This window comes from Pristiophorus japonicus, chromosome 5 (genome assembly GCF_044704955.1).
Source record: "Pristiophorus japonicus isolate sPriJap1 chromosome 5, sPriJap1.hap1, whole genome shotgun sequence".
Classification (NCBI taxonomy): Eukaryota; Metazoa; Chordata; class Chondrichthyes; family Pristiophoridae; genus Pristiophorus; species Pristiophorus japonicus.
Window position 1 is genome coordinate 162,820,710 of NC_091981.1, and position 24,673 is coordinate 162,845,382.

General features: G+C 46.3%; 1 protein-coding gene across 3 annotated transcripts in view; it reads right to left on the reverse strand.

Moving 5' to 3' along the window:
- Positions 1–24,673, reverse strand: part of sem1 (SEM1 26S proteasome subunit) — a 101,175-nt gene that overhangs the window by 61,187 nt on the left and 15,315 nt on the right. For all 3 annotated transcript variants that reach the window (XR_011593356.1, XR_011593355.1, XR_011593357.1), the window contains one exon: positions 20,369–20,494. The gene's annotated coding sequence lies outside the window, so the exon portion shown is untranslated. The remainder of the gene's footprint in view (positions 1–20,368; positions 20,495–24,673) is intronic.

Sequence of the window (24,673 nt, forward strand, 5' to 3'; positions counted from 1 at the left end):
TCAGATATAGTGGGGCCGAAATTGCCCCTTCCCTTAAGGCCTGATACCGCCGGAAATCGGCGACCACACTGCGGAATGCAATGGCTGCCGAATTTTCATGGAGTGGCCGCCATGTTGAAAATTCTGCTCCTGTGGCATCCCGCTGGGGTCCTGCTCCCCCCAGTAGCACTCCGCTGCTGCCGATCTGTCCTAACTGCATCATCAGAGCGCGCACCGCCGATGTTCCCCCCCCGATCGCAAAATTCTGCCGAGAAAATCTTGCTGCCGCCACTCGATGCCACCAGCAGCTTTTTCTATCGATACATTGTGTTTGGAATACTTGCAAAATGGTGGTGCAGCTGCCATTAAAGAGGAGGACCTACTGCCACAGCTGCCATCTTTTTTTTTGTCAGCCGATTGCTGAGTCGATACCCTTTCTGTGGCTTGGCAGCACTGCTGCCCTTAGAAACATAGAAACATAGAAAATAGGTGCAGGAGTAGGCCATTCTTCCCTTCGAGCCTGAACCATCATTCAATAAGATCATGGCTGATCATTCCCTCAGTACCCCTTTCCTGCTTTCTCTCCATACCCCTTGATCCCCTTAGCCGTAAGGGTCATATCTAACTCCCTCTTGAATATATCCAATGAACTGGTATCAACAACTCTCTGCGGCATGGAATTCCACAGGTTAACAACTCTCTGAGTGAAGAAGTTTCTCTTCATCTCAGTCCTAAATGGCCTACCCCTTATCGTAAGACTGTGTCCTCTGGTTCTGGACTTCCCCAACATCGGGAACAATCTACCCGCATCTAACCTGTCCAATCCCATCAGAATCTTGTATGTTTCTGTAAAGTCCTTACACAATACCACAAATCCACACGAGGCACATTCTATGGACAAGGTCACTCCATGTCCTGAACCTTTATTCACAGGACCAAGAAGTGATGACCCTGCGTGGAACCTCCCTTTATATACCTGGATGACCAGGTGAGGAGTATCTCCCACAAGTTCACCCCCTGTGGTCAAGGTGTGCATTTCTTACGTATATACAGTATTGCAGTGTTGTTACATAAAGGTTACATACATGACATCACCTCCCCCCAACATTTTATTGGGATCATAGGTTAAATCTCTCGGGTGGTCTGCACTCTCTCGTGGAGCGCCACAGTTGGGGCTCTGGTTGTTGAGCCTTGGTATGCGTGTCTGTCACCTGTGGTGATTCTGGCCTGTCCGGGCTGACCGCAGGGACTGTGCATGCTGCTGAATGTTCTTGTTGCTCGTTCACTGGCGGTGGTGTGAATACCATCTCATAATCTTCCTCAGGTTCCTCAGTGTCCATGCTGAACCTTTTTTTTTACTTGGTCCAGATGCTTGCGACATATCTGCCCATTGTTAAGTTTAACCATTATGACCCTATTCCCCTCTTTGTCCATTACAGTACCCTCAAGCCATTTGGGCCCCAAAGTGTGATTGAGAACAAATACGGGGTCATCAATTTCTATACATCTCCCCCTTGAATTTCGGTTATGATACTCGTTTTGGGACTGGCGCTTGCCCTCAACAATGTCGGACAGGACTGGGTGAATGAGGGACAGCCGAGTTTTGAGTGTTCCTTTCATGAGTAGCTCCGTGGGCGGGACCCCCGTGAGCGAGTGCGATCGGGACCTATAGGCCAGCAGGAGGCGCGATAGGAGGCATTGACGGGAGGGTCCTTGAATCCAGAGCATGCCTTGTTTTATGATTTGGACCGCACGTTCTGCCTGGCCATTGGAGGTCGGCTTGAACGGTGCTGACCTGACATGGTTAATGCCATTACCCGACATGAACTCCCGGAATTCGTAGCTTGTGAAACATGGGCCATTATCGCTAACAAGGATGTCCGGCAAGCCGTGGGTCGTAAAAACCGCGCGCAGACTCTCCACGGTGCTGGATGTCGTGCACAAATTCAAAATGATGCACTCGATCCATTTTGAGTATGCATCAACCACAATGAGAAATATTTTTTCCATGAACGGGCCTGCGTCGTCTACGTGAATTCGTGACCATTGCCTGGTAGGCCAGAGCCACGGGCTGAGCGGGGCCTCCTTGGGGGTATTACTTAGCTGGGCACATATCATGCACCTGCGAACACAGTGTTCCAGGTCTGAATCAATTCCCGGTCACCACACACGTGACCGGGCAATGGCCTTTATCAGAACGATGCCTGGGAGCTCGCTGTGGAGTTCGCTGATGAATGCTTCCCTGCCCCTCTGGGGCATGACTACCTGGCTGCCCCATAGTAGGCAGTCAGCTGGGATGGAGACCGTCTGTGAAACCCAATCCCTAGTCAGGACACATTTCTTAATCAAGGATAGGAGGGGATCTCTGTTTGTCCAGATTTTGATCTGGCGGGCTGTGATGTGGGAGCTTGCGCTGTCAAAGGCATCGACAGACATGACCATCTCAGCGCTTTGCTCCGCTGCCCCTTCAGTGGTGGCCAGTGGAAGCCTGCTGAGCGCGTCAGCACAGTGTTCGGTGCTGGGCCGGTGCTGGATGGTGTAGTCATACGCAGCGAGCGTGAGAGCCCACCGCTGTATGCGAGCTGACGCATTGGCATTGACAGCCTTGCTGTCTGACAGCAGGGATGTTAACGGCTTGTGGTCCGTTTCTAATTCGAACCTCCTGCCAAAAAGGTACTGATGCATCATTTTCACCCCATAGACACATGCGAGTGCTTCCTTCTCAACCATCCCATATCCCCGTTCAGCTTGAGAGAGCGATCTGGAGGCATAAGCCACAGGTTGTAGTTGGCCCTCAGCATTACCCTGCTGCAACACGCATCCAACCCCATAGGACGATGCATCACATGTCAGAACCAATTTCTTACGGGGGTCGTACAGGGTCAACAACTTATTTGAACAAAGTAGGTTCCGCGCCCAATTGAAAGCCCGTTCCTGACAGTCTCCCCAAAACCAATCGCAACCGTTATGCAGGAGCACGTGTAGCGGCTCCAACAATGTGCTTAAGTTCGGCAGAAAGTTCCCGAAATAGTTCTAGAGTCCCAGAAATGAACGCAACTCCGATGTGTTGCAGGGCCTGGGCGCTTGTCGAATCGTCTCCGTTTTGGATTCGGTGGGCCGAAACCCGTCTGCAGCAACCCTTCTGCCCTGAAACCCGACCTCGGGAGCCAAAAACACACACTTAGACTTCTTGAGTTGCAGGCCTACCCGGTCCAGTTGGCGTAGCATCTCCTCCCGTGATGAGGATGTCGTCCTGAAATGCAATCGTTCAGGGAATGGATTTGAGCAGGTTTTCCATGTTTCTTTGAAAAATCGCGGCCGCTGACCGAATGCCAAGCGGACACCTGTTGTAAACAAACAGTCCCTTGTGTGTGGTGATTATGGTCAGTAGTTTAGATTCGTCGGCCAGTTCTTGGGGCATGTAAGCTGAAGTGAGGTCCAACTTGATGAGCAGCTGCACAAAACGACTTCCCATATGGTGATTTCAACCTCCATCTCAATTCATCATGCTCTCTCTCCTCTGACTCCACTACCCTCCGATCCTCCCTTAATCTTCCCCTCCATATAAACTCCCCAAACCATATTCACGGCCAGCCTCTCTGTGGTATATTCTCTATGAAATCACAACACACAAACTTTACAAGATGGCTCTTAACACAGCAACTTGTCAGGTGATCCTCCAACCCTACCTCCTTCTGTATCCGCCCCGGTAAAAACTCTCCTAACTCTCTTACAACAGCACTTCCAACTGTCCAGCATTTGGCCCTCCATTCACCATGATATTTCTGCAACTCAATCTGCTCAATCACACCCTCACCACCACCTTTGATGCCCTAGTCCTTGTTAAAACAATTACTCTCTCTCACCCTGGCAGTGCCTGCTGGTACAGCCCTGATCGTCGCTCCCTTAAGGCCAAGGAACACAGACTTGAACGGATATGGCTGACAACTGGTTTAGCCATTACTGCCAGATCTGGCTGGACCACATAAACCATTATCGGGTCCTACTCTCACCTGCCAAAATCGCCCACTATTCCAGAATCATTCTGACTGTAAAGATAAACCCCGGCTTCTATACTCCATTGCTAACTGTCGTTTTAAACCCCTCTCCCCAGTCTCCACCCTCATCTCTGAGAATAAGTGTGAGGAGCTCATGGACTTCTTTGCCTCTAAGATTGAGACCATCCGTTCGGCTGCCTCTGCCTCTTCCCTTCCTTCCCCTAGTCTACCGGGCCAAACTTTCTCTAAGGATCCCTCCTGTCCTAGACCTGACCGCACATCTTTCTCCAGTTTTTCTCCGATTTCCCCTCATGACCTTTCTGAGCTCAACCAGTCCATGAGACCCACTTCCTGTTCACACCAAACTGCTGACCACCCAACTTCCTTTTCTGGCTCCCATGTTAGCTGGTATTGTTAACGGTTCTCTCTCCTCAGATACTGTCCCTCTCTCCCTCAAATGTGCTGTCATCACCCCTCTCCTCAAAAAACCAACTTTAGATCCCTCCGTCCTTGCAAACTACCATCCCATCTCCGTCCTCCTTTACCTCTCCAAATTCCTTGAATGTGCTGTCGCCTCCTAAATCTGTGCCCATCTTTCCCGCAATTCCATGTTTGAATCCCTCCAATCCTGTTTCTGTGTCTGCCACAGTACCAAAACGGCTCTCATCAAAGTCACAAATGACATCTTTTGTGACAGTGACAAAGGCAAACTATCCCTCCCCATCCTTCTTGACTTGTCTGCAGCCTTTGACACAGTTGACCACTCTATCCTTCTCCAACTCCTCTCCATCGTCATCCAGCTGGGTGGGACTGCACGCGCCTGGTTCCATTCTTGTCTATCTAATCATAGCCAGAGAATCACCTACAATGGCTTCTCTTCCTGCCCATTACCTCTGGCATCCCCTAAGGATCTTTCCTTGCCCTCCTCTTATTTCTCATCTACATGCTGCCCCTTGGCGACATCGTCCAAAAACAAAGCGTCAGTTTCCACATGTACATTGATGAAACCCAGCTCTACCTCACTACCACTTCTCTCGACCCCTCCACGGTCTCTAATTTGTCAGACTGCTTGATTGACATCTAGTTTTGGATGAGTAGAGATTTTCTTCAATTAAATATTGGGAAGACCGAAGCTATTGTTTTCGGTCCCCGCCACCAACTCCGTTCCCTAGCCACTGACTCCATCCCTCTCCCCAACTTCTGTCTGAGACTAACCAGACTGTTCGCAACCTTGGTGTCATATTTGACCCTGAAATGAGCTTTCGACCACATATCCGCAGCATAACTAAGACCGCCTATTTCCACCTCCGTAACATTGCCCGTCTCCGCTCTTGCCTCAGCTCATCCGCTGCTGAAGCTCTCATCCATGCCTTTGTTACCTCTATATTTGACTATTCCAATGCACCCCTGGCTGGCCTCCCACATCCTACCCTATGTAAACTAGGGATGGTCCAAAACTAGTCTGCTCATGTCCTAACTCTCACCAAGTCCCGCTCACCCATCACCCCTGTGCTCACTAACCTACGTTGGCTTCCGGTTAAGCAACGCCTCGATTTCATCGGTCTCATCCTTATTTTCAAATCCCTCCATGGCCTCACCCCTCCCTATCTCTGTAATTCCCTTCAGCACCACAACCCCCCGAGATATCTGCACTCCTCTAATTCTGCCCTTTTGAGCATCCCTGATTATAATCGCTCAACCATTGGTGACCGTGCCTTCTGTTGCCTAGGCCCCAAGCTCTGGAACTCACTGACTAATTCTGTCTGCCTCTCTACCTCACTGTCCTTCTTCAAGACGCTCCTTACATGCAAATGTTGATGTTGTTGTTATTGTCAAGACTCCCATGGGAAAAGAAGCCATGAGGGCAAAGTACTGGAAGATGCGCAGTGTGACTGGAATTCTACCCCAGCACTACTGAGCATCTTCAGAGAGAAAACACATTAGGCTCAATTTTCCATGGTTACTTATGCCGTATTTTTGGCATGTGCCGTTTTTTTCTGGCGTAGTTATTTTTTTCCAAGTTTTCCCCTGTGATCTGCGCCAGCGTAACTGACTTAGTTACGATTTTTCTAGGTCAGTTTTTTTTTTACGTCATGGGGGTCGTTCCCTCATGTCTGCACTGGTTATTTTCAATTGTTTGCAGTTTGGCCAACATTTTTTTCTCTTAGGTCGGCGTATCTGGCCACTCCCGAATAACCTTCTGGTGAGTTAAGAAAATCAGCACACATTCACAAATCTGCGCTGAAAGACGCTATTGTTTTTAAATCGAAGATTTTGGAGGGAGTCAAGAACACTGTCAAAATCAATAATAAAGTTCAACTTTTTTAAACCTGTCAACGCAGAAGTGTACATTTGTTGGATTTCAGAAGTTTTCTCATATTTTGGCTCACTCACATGCGACCACCGAACGCCTTGAAGCAGGGCTGGAGGGTCGTAGGTTTGGCCGGCAGAATCAGCCTCGCACCCAGACACAGCGGCTCGGGGTTTGGCTACAAAACAAGCTGTGGGAGGGGAGGGGAAGGAAAGAGAGAGAGCGAGATGCCGATCAAAAGACTTGGAGCCTGGGGAGGGGGAGGGTGAGAGAGAAGTCACAAGACTCAAGGGGGTGGGGGGGGGGGGGGGGGGCGGGTGAGGGGTGGGAGAGAGGAGAAGTCACAAGACCTTTGGGTGTGGTCCATCCATACAGACCTGGAGAGATACAACTGTGAACCTGTGCTGCCTGCTTTCCTGTCGCTATCTCTGCCATGTTTCAGCAGCAGCTTGTAGGGCACAGCTGGCTACTGGGAGACAAAGGGTACGGCCTCGCCACCTGGCTCATGACGCCCCTCTGCGTAACCGGACGGAAGCCGACTGTCAATACAACATGTCGCACATTGAGACGCGCAGTATCATTGAGCTCAATTGGGTCTGTTCTTCGGCGCACTTACCGGAGTTGCGCCGCTTATTTACGTTCCGAGATGCACCGAAAAACAATGTTGGAACTTTGGCTGCTGTCTGGCCTCTTCATTGCAGTCGCGCAGCATGGCCAGTCAACTCGAGGGGTGGAGCTTGCATCTGCACTGGAAAATGTGCCGGGACGTCTGCACATGCGCTGTGGAGTATGGTGATGTCTGCGCATGAGCAGTAGCACTGCTGCGAGTTGGCAATCGGCTATTTTTAAAGAGTTAGCTAGCTGCTTGTGTTTTCGTATCAGAAGGAGTGCTGTGATAGGAAAATTACTGCTGAGTTCAAGAAGCAGTGCTCTGTTTGGTAAAATCACTGCTGCATGCAAAATAAGTACTGTGTGTTTGGAAAAATCACTGTGTGTCTAAGAGCGTTGGAAAAGTGCTGTGAGTGTCTCAGAGCAGCTGCAGCATACAGCAATGCAGCAACAAGGACCAAGAACAAATAATTTCTTGCTGGAAGAAGTGGAGATACTAGTTAATGTCATTGAGCAGAGATGGCAGGAGCTGGATACCAGCAACTGAGGTCATAAAAGTGCCACCCAAAGAAATGAAGCAACGCTGGAACCAAGTTGCAGAAGATTTCTGCGCAGTGGTGCATACCATGAGATCTGGAAGCCAGTGTAAAAAGAAATGGCAGGACCTTGGTCAAGTAGTTAGTGTAAGTAATATTTTCATTTATTCAATGCAATTGCAATTGTAAATGTGACCAGCTGTATATGTCCCACCCAGCAGAAAGACACCCTCTCTAAAAAATTGCATTTTCATTTTGCAGAAGAAATTGTCCCACAACAAAAGAGAAAGAAATCGAACAGGAGGCGGCCCGCCAAATCTGCACCAACTGACACGTTGGAAGAGAGGGTCACTGCTTTGATAGGTCCTGCCTGGAGAAAAACAATCAGTACTGAACAAGCTGGGCCCACACTCGAGGGAGAGGATAAGTCCTGAAAATTCGTGGCCCTTCAAATCAACCCACTGCCTGGCCTGCTATGTGTGAGCCTACTCATGCCACCCATCCTGCCCCCTCCTCTGCTGCTAACCATTTGACTGTTCTGTTATATTTTTCAGAACCTGATGCCAATCCTGAAGATCCAGAAGAAGAGTCAGACGCGGACGCGGACGAGACTGAGCAAGGGAACATCTTCCAAGCCAACCCTCCAGACCAACACGGGGGTGAGGGGGAGTTGGGTCAGCTGGAGGAAGCTATCATTTATATACTGAATTTCGAGCATGTGCAGTTATCAGAGTTGCCAGCCCCTTCCATGACTAGTGATTTGAGTTCTGGTGGGACATTCCATGGTTCCCCCTTCTATGACTAGTGGTTTGAGTTCTGGCGGGACATTCCATGGTTTCACACAATCCGACGTTGCGGGTCCCAGTAGTGGGCTGCAGCAAATAACACCCAAGTCCCCACCGTCCTAGGATGCGGTTCCCAGTGGGATTCTGCGAGGCACACCCAGGGCCCCACTGTCCGAGGCTGCAGCTCCCACTGAGGGGATGCCGCGAGGCAGACCCAGGGTAAGGGTAAGGAGAAATCGACCACGCTCTCCTGAGATGCAGGATGCAACAGATGTGGTTCAGTTCATGGCATTGAATGCGGAGAGCATTGATCTTACCCGATCACTCGTGGACACCATCAGTGGGGTGAGTGATGAGGTAGCGGGATTTTCGGGAGAAGTAACAGCAATGGCACGGGAAATGGGAACGATGTCCGGGAACATCAGTGAGGGAATAGTGTCCATGAGGGAGGAAATATCAGAGGTAGTGGAAAGGACGACACTGGCAATGACACAGGCCATGAGGGAGGGCATGTGCTGCAATAAGGGAACACACCCAGACCATGCGTCCATTGACAGAATCAACTGCCACTCCCACTGCAATCCCCACACCAGCCTCTGAAGAGACCCAAGCCGGGCCCTCCACACTAACACCTGCCACCACCCCCTCCCCGACCACCACCCATCAAGAAGTGCACATTAAACGAGATGTTAGAAGGAAAATAAGTTTGGTACCAAGCCCAAAATGATTGCTACACTGCCTGCGGGCAGGGGTGGTGGAGAGTCGAAGACCAAGCGCGGCGGGTGGTGTTAGACTGAGGGGGCTGGGAGATGGGTGCAGCCTTTCTTTGCTGCTGTTGTTGTTGTTATTGATGTTACTGTTGTAACTGTTTTCAAATGAAAGTTTTTTGTAAGTTATGTAAATTTACAACTTTATAAGTGATCTTAAAGTTTAAGTGATCTTAGAATGTAAATGTTCTCACATTGAAAGTATTTTGTAAGTTATGTAAATTTACAACTTTATAAGTGATCTGAAAGTTTTTGAGTAATCTTAGAGTGTAACTGTTTTCAAATTGAAAGATTTTTGTAAGTTGGGTAACTTTACAAGTTTATAAGTGATCTTAAAGTTTTTAAATGATCTTAAAGAGTCACATTAAAGTAAAGTTTGATACAAGAATAATTTTATTAAAGTTAAGTTAAGTACATTGTAAATTTTTGAATAAAATATATTTTACATTAAAATTGAATCATGTTCCATTAACACAACACAACATTATGGAACAGCTCCAAAAAATAAACATGTCCAAGCAGAATAGTTGTCGCTGAGCCCTCAGGCATCAGTAAAGCGTTCACGGATGAGCTGCTGGCCCAAGGCTCAAGCAATCATTAAGGAGCACGATGGCCCGCCCTCCTCCGACTTCGTGCTCCGGCCTCAGGCACTTGCATGGTTTCCTCAACCTCATCATCATCCCCCTCCACCTCCTCCTGCTCATCACCTGCATCTTCCAAATCATTATCATCAGCCACTCTCACTGCAGGTGGGTCTTCTTCCACTACAAGCTGCTGCTGCCTCATGATGGCTAAGTTATGTAGCATGCAGCACACAACAGTGAACTGACCGACAACCTCAGGGGAGCATTGCAAGTAGCCTCTGGAATGGTCCAAGCATCGGATGCCAATGGTACTCTCTATGATGCTGCGTGTTACGTTGTATTGATGGTCAGCTTCCATCCGGGTTGTGTGTAAGGGCGTCATGAGCCAGGTGGCGAGGCCATACTCTTTGTCTCCCAGTAGCCAGCTCTGCTCTTCTGGCTGCTGCTCAAACATGTCAGCTATAACACTGGCGCGTAGGACGAATGCATCATGGGTGCTGCCAGGGTATCTTGCATCGACTGACATGATGCAATGCATGTTGTCATACACGAGCTGCACATTAATGGAGTGAAAGCCATTTCTATTCCTGAACAGCTCAGCATTCTCCAAAGATGCTCGCAAGGTGATATGGGTACAATCAATGCAGCCCTATACCTTTGAGAAGCCAGCAATCCTTGAGAACCCCACAGCCCTTTCATGGATTGCTTGGGCGGTCATTGGGAACTTGATGAAGTCATTCCTCCACATATACAGTGCAGCCGTGACCTGGTGAATGGAGACATGTATTGTATGTTGAGAAATGGCACACACATCTCTAGTTGTAGCTTGAAACAATCCGGAGGCCTAGAATGAAAGTGTAGCTGTAACCTTCACTTCAACTGACAAAGCAGTCCACTTGCCGCTTCTCGGCTGTAGGTCTGGTCTCAGTAACTCACAGATCTCATGGACAACTTCTCTGTGGAAATGCAGCCTTCAGACACATTCTGCCTCACTCAGGTCCAGGTACGAACGCTTGACTCAAAATTGCCGAGGTGGGTAAGGCCTCACCCAGCAGCCCATGGGCTCTGATGTTCCTGGTGTGATGATCTCTAATCAATTGTCTCCTACATAGCACAATGATGCAGAACGCTCACAAAAGGTATGGCATTGTCAGTATTGCCCCCATACTTAAAGTTAAACTTTCAAAGAAGGTCAAAATGGCAGGAAAGCAGGCAGCACAGGTTCGCAGTTCTCTCTCTCTCTCCCCCCAAGGTCTGTATGGATGGACCACACCCAAAGGTCTTTTGTCCTCTCCTCTATCCTTCCTCCCACCCCCTTGAGTCTTGTGACCTCTCTCTCACTCCTCCTCCATCCCCTTGAGTCTTTTGACCTCGCTCTCCTCTCTCCTACCTCCCCTTGAGGCTTGGGACCTCTCTCCCTTCCCCCCTCCCCCCAGCCTCTCCCCCTTCCCCCCTCCCCCCAGCCTCTCCATTGAATTGCCAGCTCCCTTCCTCCCTTTGCTCCCCCACCACCCCACCTCCACCTTCTCCGTTGATTTGCTTGCAGCCTCTCTGTTGAATCCTGATGCCGGCCAGTTCAATCACTCCTCGACCCCAGCCTCTCCGTTGATTTGCTTGCTGCAGCCTCTCCGTTGATTCCCGATGCCGGCCAATTCACTCGCTACTGCCCCTAGCCCAGGTCAAGTGGCCTCCCGATGCAATGTCCCGCCCGTAGCCCAGGCCGGTTGGCCTTCCACACTGGCCCGCTGCCTTCCCATGCCGAGATTGAAGATGAAGGTAGGACTTAAATTTTTTATTTCTTATTGAATTGTTAGTACTTTTTATTTGCAAACATTGCTAAGGGTAAGACTCTGTTGGTTTAGGTGCAGGTCCTCTCTGCTTCCCACCCCTATCCCAGGGCAAATAGCCTCCGATGTACATACCTGCGGCGATTTCTTTAACTCTCCACAAGGGTTTTCTGAAGCGGCCACATACGCTGGCCTAAGAAGAAATGGAGTAACTATTAGCTGGCCAAAGTTGTCTAAATGGCCAGAACTGGCGTAGGTGGCTGGTAACGCTCCCTTTTGAGCAAAAAAGAATTACCCTAAAAAATATCATAACTAACTGAGTTACACTGGTGTAACTTGATTGGGCAAACTGGGGATTTTTAAGTTACGCCAGAAAAACCAGGTTACTTCAAAAAGCAATGGAGCAACTCCTGGCCAAAATTGAGCCCATTGAGATGACCATTGGCATATTGAAACAGCGTTTCTGATGCTTAGACCATTCTGGAGGCTACTTGCTGTACTCCCCTGAGATTGTCGGTCAGTTCACTGTTGTGTGCTGCATGCTGCATAATTAGCCATCATGAGGCAGCAGCAGCTGGTAGTGGAAGACCCACCTGCGGTGAGAATGGCTGATGATAATGATGTGGAAGATGCAGATGATGAGTAGGAGGAGGAGGAGGTGGTCGAGGGGGATGACGAGGATGAGGAAGCCATGCAAGTGCCTGAGGCCGGAGCACGGCGGAGGAGGGCAGGCCATCCTGCTCCTTTAACGATTGCTCGAGCCTTGCGCCAGCAGCACATCCGTGAACACTTTACTGATGCCTGAGGGCTCAGCGACAGCTATTCCACATGGACATGTTTACTGTTTGGAGCTGTTCCGTAATGTTGTGTTGTGTTAATGGAACATGATTCAGTTTTAATGTAAAATATATTTTATTCAAAAGTTTACAATGTACTTAACTTAACTTTAATAAATTATTCTTGTATCAAACTTTGCTTTAAGATCACTCTTTAAGATCACTTATAAACTTGTAAATTTACATAACTTACAAAAAACTTTTAATTTGAGAACATTTACAACAGTAACAATAATAATAACAACAGCAGCAAAGAAAGGCTGCACCCACCCATCTCTCATTCCCCTTATTCTAAGACCGCCTGCTACGCTCGGTCTTGAGCACTCCACTACCCCTGCTCGCAGGCGGTGGCACATTGTTTCTGGGCTTGTTACCAAGCTTATTCTTTCTAACATCTCAAGTACTGCGCACCTCTTGAGGGTGGAGGGCGTTGGCGTCAGGCGGCAAGTTGGTGGGCCCAGGCGACATGTTGGAGGGCCCGGCTTTGGTGCACACATCCCCAGTTGTAGCTTGAAACAATCTGGAGGCATAGAATAAAAGTGCAGCTGACAAAGCAGTCCCCCTGATGCTTCTAGGTTGCAGGTCTGCTTTGACCAGCTCACAGATCTCGCTCTCTCTCTCTCTCTCCTCCCCCTCCCCCCCACGGCTTGTTTTGTAGCCGAACCCCGAGCCGGAGTGCCTGGGTGTGAGGCCGATTCTGCCGGCCAAACTTACGACCCTCCACCTCTGCTTGAAGACGTTCGCTGGTGGCATGTGTGTGAGTAATAAAATGAGAAAACTTCTGAAATCCAACAAATTTACACTTCTACGTTGACAGGTAAATACAAGTTGAACTTTATTATTGATTTTGACAGTGTTCTTGACTCCCTCCAAAATCTTTGATTTAAAACCAATAGCGTCTTTCAGCTATTTGTAAATCTGCTAGCAGATTTGTAAATGTGCACTGGTGTTCTTAACTTACCAGAAGGTTATTCGAGAGTGGCCAGACACGCCAACCTAAGAAAAAAAAAATGTTGGCCAAACTGCGAACAATTGAAAAAAACAGCGCAGACATGAGGGAACGACCCCTATGACGTCAAAAAAAACTGGCCTAGAAAAATCGTAACTAAGTCAGTTACGCCGGCGCTGGTCGCAGGGGGAAACTTGGAAAAAAATAAATACGCTAGAAAAAATGGCGCGCGCCAAAAAGACAGCGCAAATGACTGGGGAAAACTGAGCCCAAAGAGAGGAACGAACTTCGGGCTGGAATCCTGTAGAAAATAAAAGAGTTGGCTCGGTTGAGCCATCGTAAGTGCCCAGTAAGTTCCGGGTTTCAGCATGCAGTGCACATGCGCGAAAACCCAGAACATGCGATCTGTCAAGTTTCTCCTTGACCGATCGTACCCATTCGCTGGATATTGACTTTCGCTACCCCAGGGTTGGGCTATTTTCCCAACTACTGCCCAGCGAATACCTACCAAACTCTCACGCCTGGTAAAAGCAGGCATAAGGCCTTTTTTTTTTTTACCAGTGTAAGGGTTTGAATAACTGTTAAAATATATATTTTTAATGTTTTAAAAATTTACTTACATCTAAAATAAGTTTAGCCTAATTTTTGTCCCAATTAAAAATGTTTACATTTATTTTTCAAAAAATAACATTTTATTTTTACTGTTTAATTAAATGGTATTTTAATTCATTTTGAACATGTGATTATTTATTTTTATTTCAGTGTTGTGTGAAATTTTATATATTAGGTGATTTTTATTGTGCTTATGGGAATTCCATACGTAAATGGAATCCTCATAAGCATAATAGACATCCCCCTTTGTCATTGGTTGGCCTGGTCCACGTGATTTCAGGGATGCCTGCGAACTGCAAGCACCTATGGGATATGTGGGCCTTTACGCAGGCGTATGCCTGTAGGCTGAGGACCGCAAGAGTCTGAAGCTCTGGAGACAGTAGGTAAGTATGGAGTTTTCTTGAGGTTCGGAGGCATACACGGGCAGCAAGCCTCTAATTGCAATTTCCAGGCTGTTAATTTTCCCTTCTATAACCTATTTTTGGAATCGAAACTCCTAACTCACACACATCTGGGAATCCTGAAACTGTGACGGTGAAGTTTGAGCAGTTTATATGCATCTTCTGTGCTCCTGGATTAGATTAGAACCTTAAAATTGAGCCTTGTAGTTCCAAATCAATATATGTGCTGAACTTAACTATAAATATAAATTAAGCCAATTTTTGTTGCTGTGTGTGCTTTGACAGGTGCTGTTGGCTATTGCACTTCAGGTTGTTTATGTATTATTATACTCATGTGGCGCACTAAGAACTCATTCTGTAATCTCACTAAAGTAGAAGGATTAATGACTGTGACACTATCACTGCAAATTTATTAAGTAATAAACATTTGATGATCAGGAAATAATACAATCAGTATACTGTTAGCAATGTTGAAGCACATGGGATTAAAGGCAGTTTGCTGCGTGGATACAAAATTAGCTAATGGACAGAAAGCAGAGATACAAAAACAAAATACTGTGGAAACTCGAAATCTGAAATAAAAACAGAAATGCTGCAAATACTCAGCAGGTCAGGCAGCATCTGTGGAGAGAGAAACAGAGTTAGCGTTTCCGGTTGATGACCTTTCGTCAGAACTGGAGAAAGTTAGAGATGTAACAAGTTTTAAGCAGAGGCAGGGAAAGGGGGAGGGGAGGAAAGAACAAAATGATAGGGTGGAAGGCAGGAGAGATTAAATGACAAAAGGGATGATGGTGCAAGGCAAAAGGGGGTAGTAATAGGACATGTAAACGAACAAAAGATGGGTCTAGAGGAGCTGCAAATGGAAATATCAGAAACTTCAGCAACAGCTGTCATCTGAAAAAGTGGGGTCAGAGGTTACGATCTGAAATTGTTGAACTCAATGTTGAATCTGGAAGACTGTAAAATGCCTAATGTTCCTTGAGTTTACGTCGAACTTTATTGGAATAGTGTAGGAGGCCGAAAACAGAGAGGTCAGAGTGGGAGTGGGGAGGAGAATTAAAATCACAGGCGACTGGAAGCTCGGGATCCTGCTTGTGGACTGAACGGAGGTGTTCCACAAAGTGGTCACCCAATCTGCATTTGGTCTCCCCAGTTTAGAGGAGACTGCATCGTGAGCAGCGAATACAGTATACTAAATTGAAAGAAGTACAAGTAAAGTGCTGTGAGTTGTGGTGAACGTTTGTTTTTAGACTGGAGGGAAGTGTACAGTGGTGTCCCGCAAAGGTCGGTATTAGGACCACTGCTCTTTTTGATATATATATTAATGATCTGGACTTGGGTATACAGGGCACCATTTCAAAGTTTGTAGATGACGCAAAACTCAGAAATGTAATAAACAGTGAGGAGGAGAGTAACAGACTTCAGGGGGACATTGACTGGTGAAATGGGAAGACACATGGCAGATTAAATTAAATGCAGAAAAGTGTGATGTGATTCATTTTGGTAAGAGGAATGAGGAGACGCAATATAAACTAAATAGTACCATTTTAAAGGGGGTACAAGATCAGAGAGATCTGAGTGTGTACGTACACAAGCCTTTAACTTGACACCAAGAGGCGGGCCAGACAATTAAGATCGTTAAGAGGCACTTTAAAGGTAATTTAAATGTATTTTACCACGCACTTACCTTTTTACCAAGTTTGTAATGGGTTTGCCATCCCTCAGGTTTCACACCAGGAAAGTGTGTCGGGTTCTCAGTGACTGTCTATTGCTTTGACTAGTTGACAGCTGCAGAAGTGGTATAAAAACCACCATTTCACAGCTGTTCACTTTTCGATCTCAGAAGTTGAAGCCTTCAGGATTTGGAAGACACTTTTGAGCTGTATGCAGTTTGGAAGAGTTTTCAGCGAATGCTCTATCCACTGTCACCTCCTTGGAACAACCTCTCTCAACAATGTCAGAGCGCTTCTCCATCTCAAATTCAGCTGCCATTTATTCCAGCAGCACCGGTGCCCTTGAAAAAATATCAACTTGGTCCTCAGAATCCCACCACGATCAACCCCAGCACCAACATCACCAGGCATACCGGCCGGCATCACCAATAACAATACTGTGATATCTTCACAGAGCACAGCACACACAGCTTCTAACATGGCAGGCAGCTCTCTCGCGGAATCCTCCAGAATCTGCCTGGTTCTGTTTATTATTATTGCAGTACACAATACGTCCACATCCACAGTGTGGAGCTACAAACATTACAAGCTTACAGACATTACACTTCTCCCTCCTTAATGAAGAAGTTATTATAACAAACATCATACATAACTTTCATGTTTATACAAAACACAGGATATAAACTTACTTTTTTTTCCATATTTACAAATTTAACTTTAACATTTGTTTTCTGTTTCGATGAGGATATCTTCGCTCTCGAACAGAACCTTCCAAACATGGTGTTGATTTCATACTCATTCGAGGCTCTTCCTGAGGAATGTTTTCCTCCATGGAATTTCCTTGATTTTCATTTGAACTCACTCTAACTTCAGGCTCTTTGTTTTCCTGACTCAGACTCAGACTTTCATTCTGATTCTCTCCTGGATTTGTTTCCAGTACATTGGATTTAGGATTTGCTACTGGTGTATCAAAACTATCTGATGAGTCAGAAATAATTGAATCATTCTCACCTTCAACTCGTTCCATGTCTGTAGGTAAAATATGATCAATATGAACAAACCTAACCTGTCCATTATCAAACATCTTTACCAAATATGTGCGAGGACCACATATCTTCACCACTCTTCCTGGTAACCACTTTAACCATTTATGGTGATGGTTCTTCACTCTCACCTTCTGGTTTAATTTCACACTTCTCTCTTTTACTCTACCTCTATCATGATTCTCTTTCTGTCTTAATTGTGTCTCATCTACGGACTGTACCAAATTTGGTTTTAACAACGAGAATCTGGTTCATGGCTGTCATTTGAGAAACAACTCTGCTGGTGTTCTACCAGTAGTTATATGAGGAGTATTTCGATATGTAATCAAAAAATTAGCCAATCTGTGATCCAATGACAACTTCGTTTCCTTGGATTTGGATCTAACATTTGTTTTATGAGGGCACATTTTGTTGCTCCACCAATCTCTTCTGCTGTGACTGGCAGTTCATCAATGTATGAAAAATAAAACACTTCTTCCCTATCGGGTGTAAGTTGTGATGGGGAAGGTAATCTAGACATTGCATCAGCATTACTGTGAACAGCTGATCGTCTGTATTCAATATCATATGTATATGCTGACAAAATCAAAGCCTATCTCTGCATTCGGGCTGCAGCTAATGTTGGAACTAGGGACTTTGGATGGAAGATTGCTGTTAGGGGCTTATGGTCCATAACGATGGTAATCTTATGACCATACAAGTATTTGTGAAACTTCTTGACCACAAAGATTAATGCCAAAGCTTCCCTTTCAATTTGTGCATAATTACTCTCACTGGCACTGAGAGTGCATGAAGCAAAAGCAATTGGTCTCTCCTCCCCACTACATGATATGTGAGCGATCACTGCCCCAACTCCATACGGAGAAGCATCACATGCTAGTGTAATCTCCTTAGATATGTCATAAGTGAACTAACATAGTGCTCTCTACCAATTTGCTTTTACACTCCTTGAATGCTGTATCGCATTCTTTTGACCACTTCCAATGGACCTGTTTTTTCAAAAGTTCATTCAGTGGATGGTAATACTGTAGCCAAATTTGGTAGGAACTTCCCATAATAGTTCAAAAGGCCCAAGAATGAATGAAGTTCAGTGACATTCCTGGGAGTGGGTGCATTTCTAATTGTATCCAATTTTTCCATGGTTGCATGTAAACCATCTTTGTCTACTCTGTACCCAAGTACTCCACTGAGTTTTTAAATAACTCACACTTACGAGCAGACACTTGTACTCTGTGCTTCTCTAGTCGTTTGAGGACTTCATTCAATATGTTATTATGAATTTGCCTATTTGGTGCTGAAATTAGTATGTCATCCAAATAACATATTACCCCTTCAATACCTTGCAAAATCTGGTTCATCACCCCTTGGAATATGGCAGGGGCGGAAGACACTCCAAATGGTAGCCTATTAAATTGATATAGGCCTAGATGAGTATTTATAGTCAAACATGACTTGGACTCCTCATCTAGTTTAAGCTGTAAGTAGGCATTCGTAAGATCTAATTTTGAGAAGATCTGACCACCTGTCAGTGTTGTGAACAAATCTTCTATATTCCGCAATGTATTGGGAACATTACCCTCTAGAACCTGGTTTACGGTTACTTTATAATCATCACAAAGTCTTACCTTACCATCGGACTTAGGTACAACAACAATGGGTGTGGCCCAATTACATCGATCTATCTTACAAATAATATTCTCAATCTTTAGTCTTTTGAGTTCTTGCTCAACTTTCTCCTTGAGTGCATATGGTATGGAACGTGGCTTGTAGTAAACCGATCTAGCATCCTTCTGTACCCTGACACTCGCCTTGAAGCCTTGGATCGGACTGCCCGTTTCGCAGATACCTTTGGATAATTCTTGATAACCTCATCCGTTGATTAAAATCTCGCTTCCACACAGAAAATCTTACTCCAATCCAGCTTCAGTGAGCTCAACCAATTTCTTCCTAGTAAGGCAGACTTGTCTCCTTTCAATACTATTAGAGGCAAGTTCTGAAATTGATCTTTATATTTCACTGGTATGGTGATACGACCTACCACAGGAATTTTCTCTCCCGAGTAGCCTCGCAGTTCTATCTTGGATTTCTCCAGTTAAAAATCACGCAATTTGTCGCGATATAGTGACTCCGGTACTACACTCACGGATGCACCCGTGTCAATTTCCATTGGTATCTTGAATCCCGCAACATCTATGTGGATTTTGATGCTTTCCGAATCGCTGTCTGTTAACCTCATGCTCCTGATGATGTGTAACTCTAACATCTCCTCGTCCTGTTGTTGTTCTTCCATGCTATGTAGTCTCTTGGGATTTCTACTCATAGCTTTGACCACTGGACTCATAGCTTTAAAAGCTGGTTTACCCTTCAGTCAGCATGCCTTCGCAAGATGCCCAGTCTTTCTGCAGAAGAAACACTTTGCCTTCACGTATGGACAACTTTGAGCAATGTGTTGTCCCAGGCACCTATAGCACCACTTTGATGCTCTGTTAGAATTTCCAGTTTCTGAGACTTTGGACCCCCACCGTCTTTTACTTTGAACCTGCAGGTGATTTACCTCGGTTGACTGACGACCGTAATCATTATTTAATTCCCGGGAAGATTGTTCGGCCATGACCATCGACCTCGCTGTCTGACAGGCAATCTCAAAAGTCAAGTCATCCATCGTCAATAACTTCCTTCTGATCGCCTAATTTTTCACCCTACAAACAAAATGATCCCGTAATGCTTGGTTTTGAAAGTTTCCAAAATTACAGTGCATCGATAGCTTTTTTAATGCTATGATGTAATCATTGATACTTTCATCAGCCTTTTGATTCCGAATCCTGAAACGATAGCTTTCAGCAATTTCTAATGGTTTGGGGTTATAGTGCTGCTCCAGCTTCGTTAAAATCTCTTTAAGTGTTGTGTCCTTTAGCTCGTCAGGCACAAGCACATTTACAAGGGTTTCGTATAATGTCGGACCCGCCTCCGATAAGAATTCCAACACAGCCTGGTTGTGGACTGCATTGTCTGGAACTTCGATTCTGGTATTTGCAGTGAAATACATTTCTAGTCGATCCACATGCGCTTTAAAACGTTCCCGGTCGCTACAAACATTACAAGCTTACAGACATTACATCCGCAATCACCTGATGCTACACAGGGCATCAGCACCCGACCACATTTCTGTCTGGGACACCAGGGATGGTCTCACCATGGCCACATTTACTTCACTTGACGCAGTACACCCTGGCTGCCACATAATGTGCCAGGTTGGCACCACTCCACACCTGCACCATAAAGCATCCCTGCAATGCCCAAGCCATTCCTTTCACACTCATCACCATTGTACAGGGTAACCCTTATATCTGAGCATTTATTACAACTCACTAAGCCACTTCCAAAGGTGCACACAAATCTGTCCAAGAACACAAAGTGTTGAAGATAAAGATTTCAATCTATGACAACACATTAGCAGAAACTCTACATGAACATTGGCTAAAACACTCAAGTGCCTACCTGTCATGTATGTACATGCTGTTTGTAGCCACCAGATGGTGTCATTGTTGGAGGCCACTGAGCAGCACGCACATGGTGCTGCTCTGGTATAAAAGGCCAGCCATTTTGTGAGTCAGGCACTGTAGGCTGTAATAAAACAGAAGCAAGGTTGTACCTTGTTCAGTTAAACAGTACTCAGTTTGTACCTATATTGCATACATAACATTTGGCGACGAGAATACAAGAACCTTTGTTTGAAAATGAGCACGATTGGATTTTTAGAGCAATTCGTGGAGGGAGAAGATTGGGCAGACTTTGTGAGCTATTTGAACCAGTACTTCGTGGCTAACAAAATGAAGGGGGTCGACGATGCAGATTGGCGTCAGGCCGCGTTCCTCACTGTGTACGGTTCAAAGATTTACGGTCTGATAAAGAATCTACTCATGCCTAGTGATCCAACAGAGAAAACATACGAGGAGTTGTGTACATTGGTACAAGAGAACTCAAGCCAGACACGGCATCATCATCTCGAGATACACGTTTTATATACACGTTCGATCAGAGAGCCAGAGCGCGGCGGAATTCGTTGCCAACCTGAGACGCCTAGCAGAACCATGCAAGTTCAGGACGGGGTTGGCAGACATGCTGCGTGACTTCTTTGTTATCGGTATCAACCACGAGGTGATCCTGAGCAAACTTCTGGCGGTGGAGGAGTTGGATTTAAAAAGGGCCATCCAGATCGCTCAATCACGTATGATGACGGACAGGAGTTTAAAATATCGGTGAAGAACCGAACCTCGGCAAGTACTATAAATGCGATTGATTCAACATTCGGCAGAGCGGCACATGGCAGGGCCTATTGGCTGCGTTCACAAAACCTGTGGCTTCCCAAAGTCCACCGGCGGGAATGTATCCGACTTCTCCGTGTTGGCGTTGTGGGGGAAATCATCGGCACCAGCAGTGCCGATTTAAGCAATATAGTTGCAAAGGCTGTCTGAGAGTGGGGCGGTGTGAGCTGTGAGGAGGACGCTAAGAGGCTGCAGGGTGACTTGGACAGGTAAGGTGAGGGGGCAAATGCATGGCAGATGCAGTATAATGTGGATAAATGTGAGGTTGGGGGCAAAAACACGAAGGCAGAATATTATCTGAATGGCGGCAGATTAGGAAACGGGGAGGTGCAACGAAACCTGGGTGTCATGGTTCATCAGTCATTGAAAGTTGGCATGCAGGTACAGCAGGCAGTGAAGAAGGAAAATGATATGTTGGCCTTCATAGATAGGGGATTTGAGTATAGGAGCAGGGAGGTCTTACTGCAGTTGTACAGGGCCTTAGTGAGGCCTCACCTGGAATATTGTGTTCAGTTTTGGTCTCCTAATCTGAGGAAGGACGTTCTTGCTATTGAGGGAGTGCAGCGAAGGTTCACCAGACTGATTCCAGGGATGGCTGGACTGTCATATGAGGAGAGACTGGATCAACTGGGCTTTATTCACTGGAGTTTAGAAGGATGAGGGGGGATCTCATAGAAACGTATAAGATTCTGATGGGACTGGACAGGTTAGATGCGGGAAGAATATTCCCGATGTTGGGGAAGTCCAGAACCAGGGGACATAGTCTTAGGATAAGAGGTAGGCCATTTCGGACTGAGATGAGGAGAAATTTCTTCACAGAGAGTTGTTAACCTGTGGAATTCCCTGCTGCCAGTTCATTGGATATATTCAAGAGGGAGTTAGATATGGCTCTTACGGCTAAGGAGATCAAGGGGTATGGAGAGAAAGCAGGAAAGGGGTACTGAGGGAATGATCAGCCATGATCTTATTGAATGGCGGTGCAGGCTCGAAGGGCCGAATGGCCTACTCCTGCACCTATTTTCTATGATTCTATGTTTCTATCTCCAGCGCAAGTGTCCGCAGATGAACAAGTGAGCTGCGACACACCACGTGGAGGATGAGCATGGATCTGGATACGCAATTCGAGATGCCAGAGGAGGAAGTGTCAGGACTGAACTCTTTCATAACCAAGAGTAAAGCAATTTCGATTAAGGTTAAGTTTAACGGGATACCGGTATCGATGGAACTGGACACTGGCAAATCAATCGATCATGAATGAGAGGGCATTTAATAAGCTGTGGGATACTAAGACTGTGAGGCCCAGGCTGAGCCGTGTTAATGCCAAGCTGCGCACGTATACCAAAGAACTGATAAAGCTGATTGGCAGTGCACAAATTAACGTGTCGTATAAAGGTGCGGTTCACGAGTTACCGCTGTGGATTGTTCCAGGCAATGGCCCAAAGCTGCTCGGCAGGACCTGGTTGGAGAAAATCAGATGCGACTGGAACGACATAAAGGCGTTGTTGTCGGAGGAAGATACATGTGCCCAAGTATTGAGCAAGTTCCCCTCGCTGTTCGAACCGGGTATCAGCAACTTCACGGAAGCCAAGCTGCAGATGCACGTGGACTCAGATGCAAGACCCATCCATCATAAAGCTCGGGCAGTGTCGTATATGATGAGGGAGAAGGTCGAAATTGAACTGGACAGACTTCAGTGTGAAGGGATCATATCACCGGTCGAATTTAATGAATGGGCCAGCCCCATTGTTCCTGAGCTGAAAAGTGATGGCACAGTCAGAATCTGTGAGATGACAAGGCTACGATCAACAGGGTTTCGAAACAAGATCAGTACCAGTTACCGAAGGCTGATGACTTATTTGCGACATTAGCCGGAGGGAAGTCGTTCACAAAACTGGACTTGACGTCGGCCTATATGACGCAGGAGTTGGTCAAGATGTCGAAGAGACTTACGTGCATTAACACGCACAAAGGACTATTTATTTACCACAGGTGCCTGTTTGGAATTCGCTCGGCTACAGCAATATTTCAGAGGAACATGGAGAGTCTACTGAAGTCCGTTCCCAGAACCGTCATGTTCCAAGATGACAACCTGATCACCGGTCATGACTACAAGGAACATCTGAACAACCTGGAAGAGGTTCTATTGCGTTTGGACAGAGTGAGATAAGACTTAAACGCTCGAAGTGCATCTTCATGGTACAGGAGGTCGAATTCCTCGGGAGGAAAATCGGCGCTGATTGCATCAGACCTACTGACATGAAAACCATCAAGAATGCACCCAAGCCGCAGAACGAGACGGAGTTGTGTTCGTTCCTGGGTCTACTCAACTACTTTGATAATTTCCTATCTAAATTGAGCACCTTACTTGAACCACTACACATGCTATTGAGAAAAAGCAACAACTGGTTGTGAGGCGCATTGCAAGACAGAGCTTTCGAGAAAGCCACCAATCTGCTTTGCTTGAACAAGCTGCTGGTACATTATGACCCATGTAAACATTTAGTATTGGCCTGTGACGCATCGTCACATGGAATTTGGTGCATGTTACAACAAGCCAATGAGTCGGGGAAACTTCAACCTGTTGCGTATGCATCCAAAAGTTTGTCTAAAGCAGAAAGAGCCTACAGTATGGTCGAAAAAGAAGCTTTAGCATGTGTGTACGGTGTTAAAAAGATGCATCAATACCTGTTCGGTCTGAGGTTTGAATTAGAGACCGATCACAAGCCGCTCATTTTGTTTTACGAGAGCAAAGGTATCAATACCAACGCTTCATCCCGCATCCAAAGGTGGGTGCTGACATTATCTGCCTATGATTATGTCATTCACCGCAGACCTGGCACAGAGAATTGTGCCGATGCTTTGAGCCGGTTGCCACAACTGGCGAATCTAATGTTAATCATAGATGCTTTTGAGTGTGAAGGTACCCCTGTCACGGCTCAACAAGTTAAGATCCGGACCAGCCAGGACCCTATATTATCGGTGGTAAAGGGTTGCATCCTCAAAGGAGATTGGTCTGCCATACCTAAGCAAATGTGCAAAGAGGCCAAACCGTACATTCGTTGCAAGGACGAACTATCTATTCAAGCCGATTGCATATTGTGGAGCAATCGAGTTGTAATGCCTAAGAAAGGGAGAGAGAAGTTTGTGCATGAATTACACAGCACACATCGTGGTATAGTGAAGATGAAGGCCATCACCAGGTTCCACGTAGGGTGGCCAGGAATTGATTCTGAGCTGCAAGCATGCGTACATCAGTGCAACACCTACATGCAGCTCAGCAAAGCACCAGCGGAATCGCCGCTGAGTCTGTGGTCATAGTCATCCAAACCTTGGTCCAGGATCCATGTAGATTTTGCAGGTGCCTTCCTGGGCAAGATGTTTTTAGTGGTGGTGGATACTTATTCAAAGTGGATAGAATGCATAATCATGACATCCAGTACATCCACGGCAACATAGAGAAACTCAATGTCATGTTCGC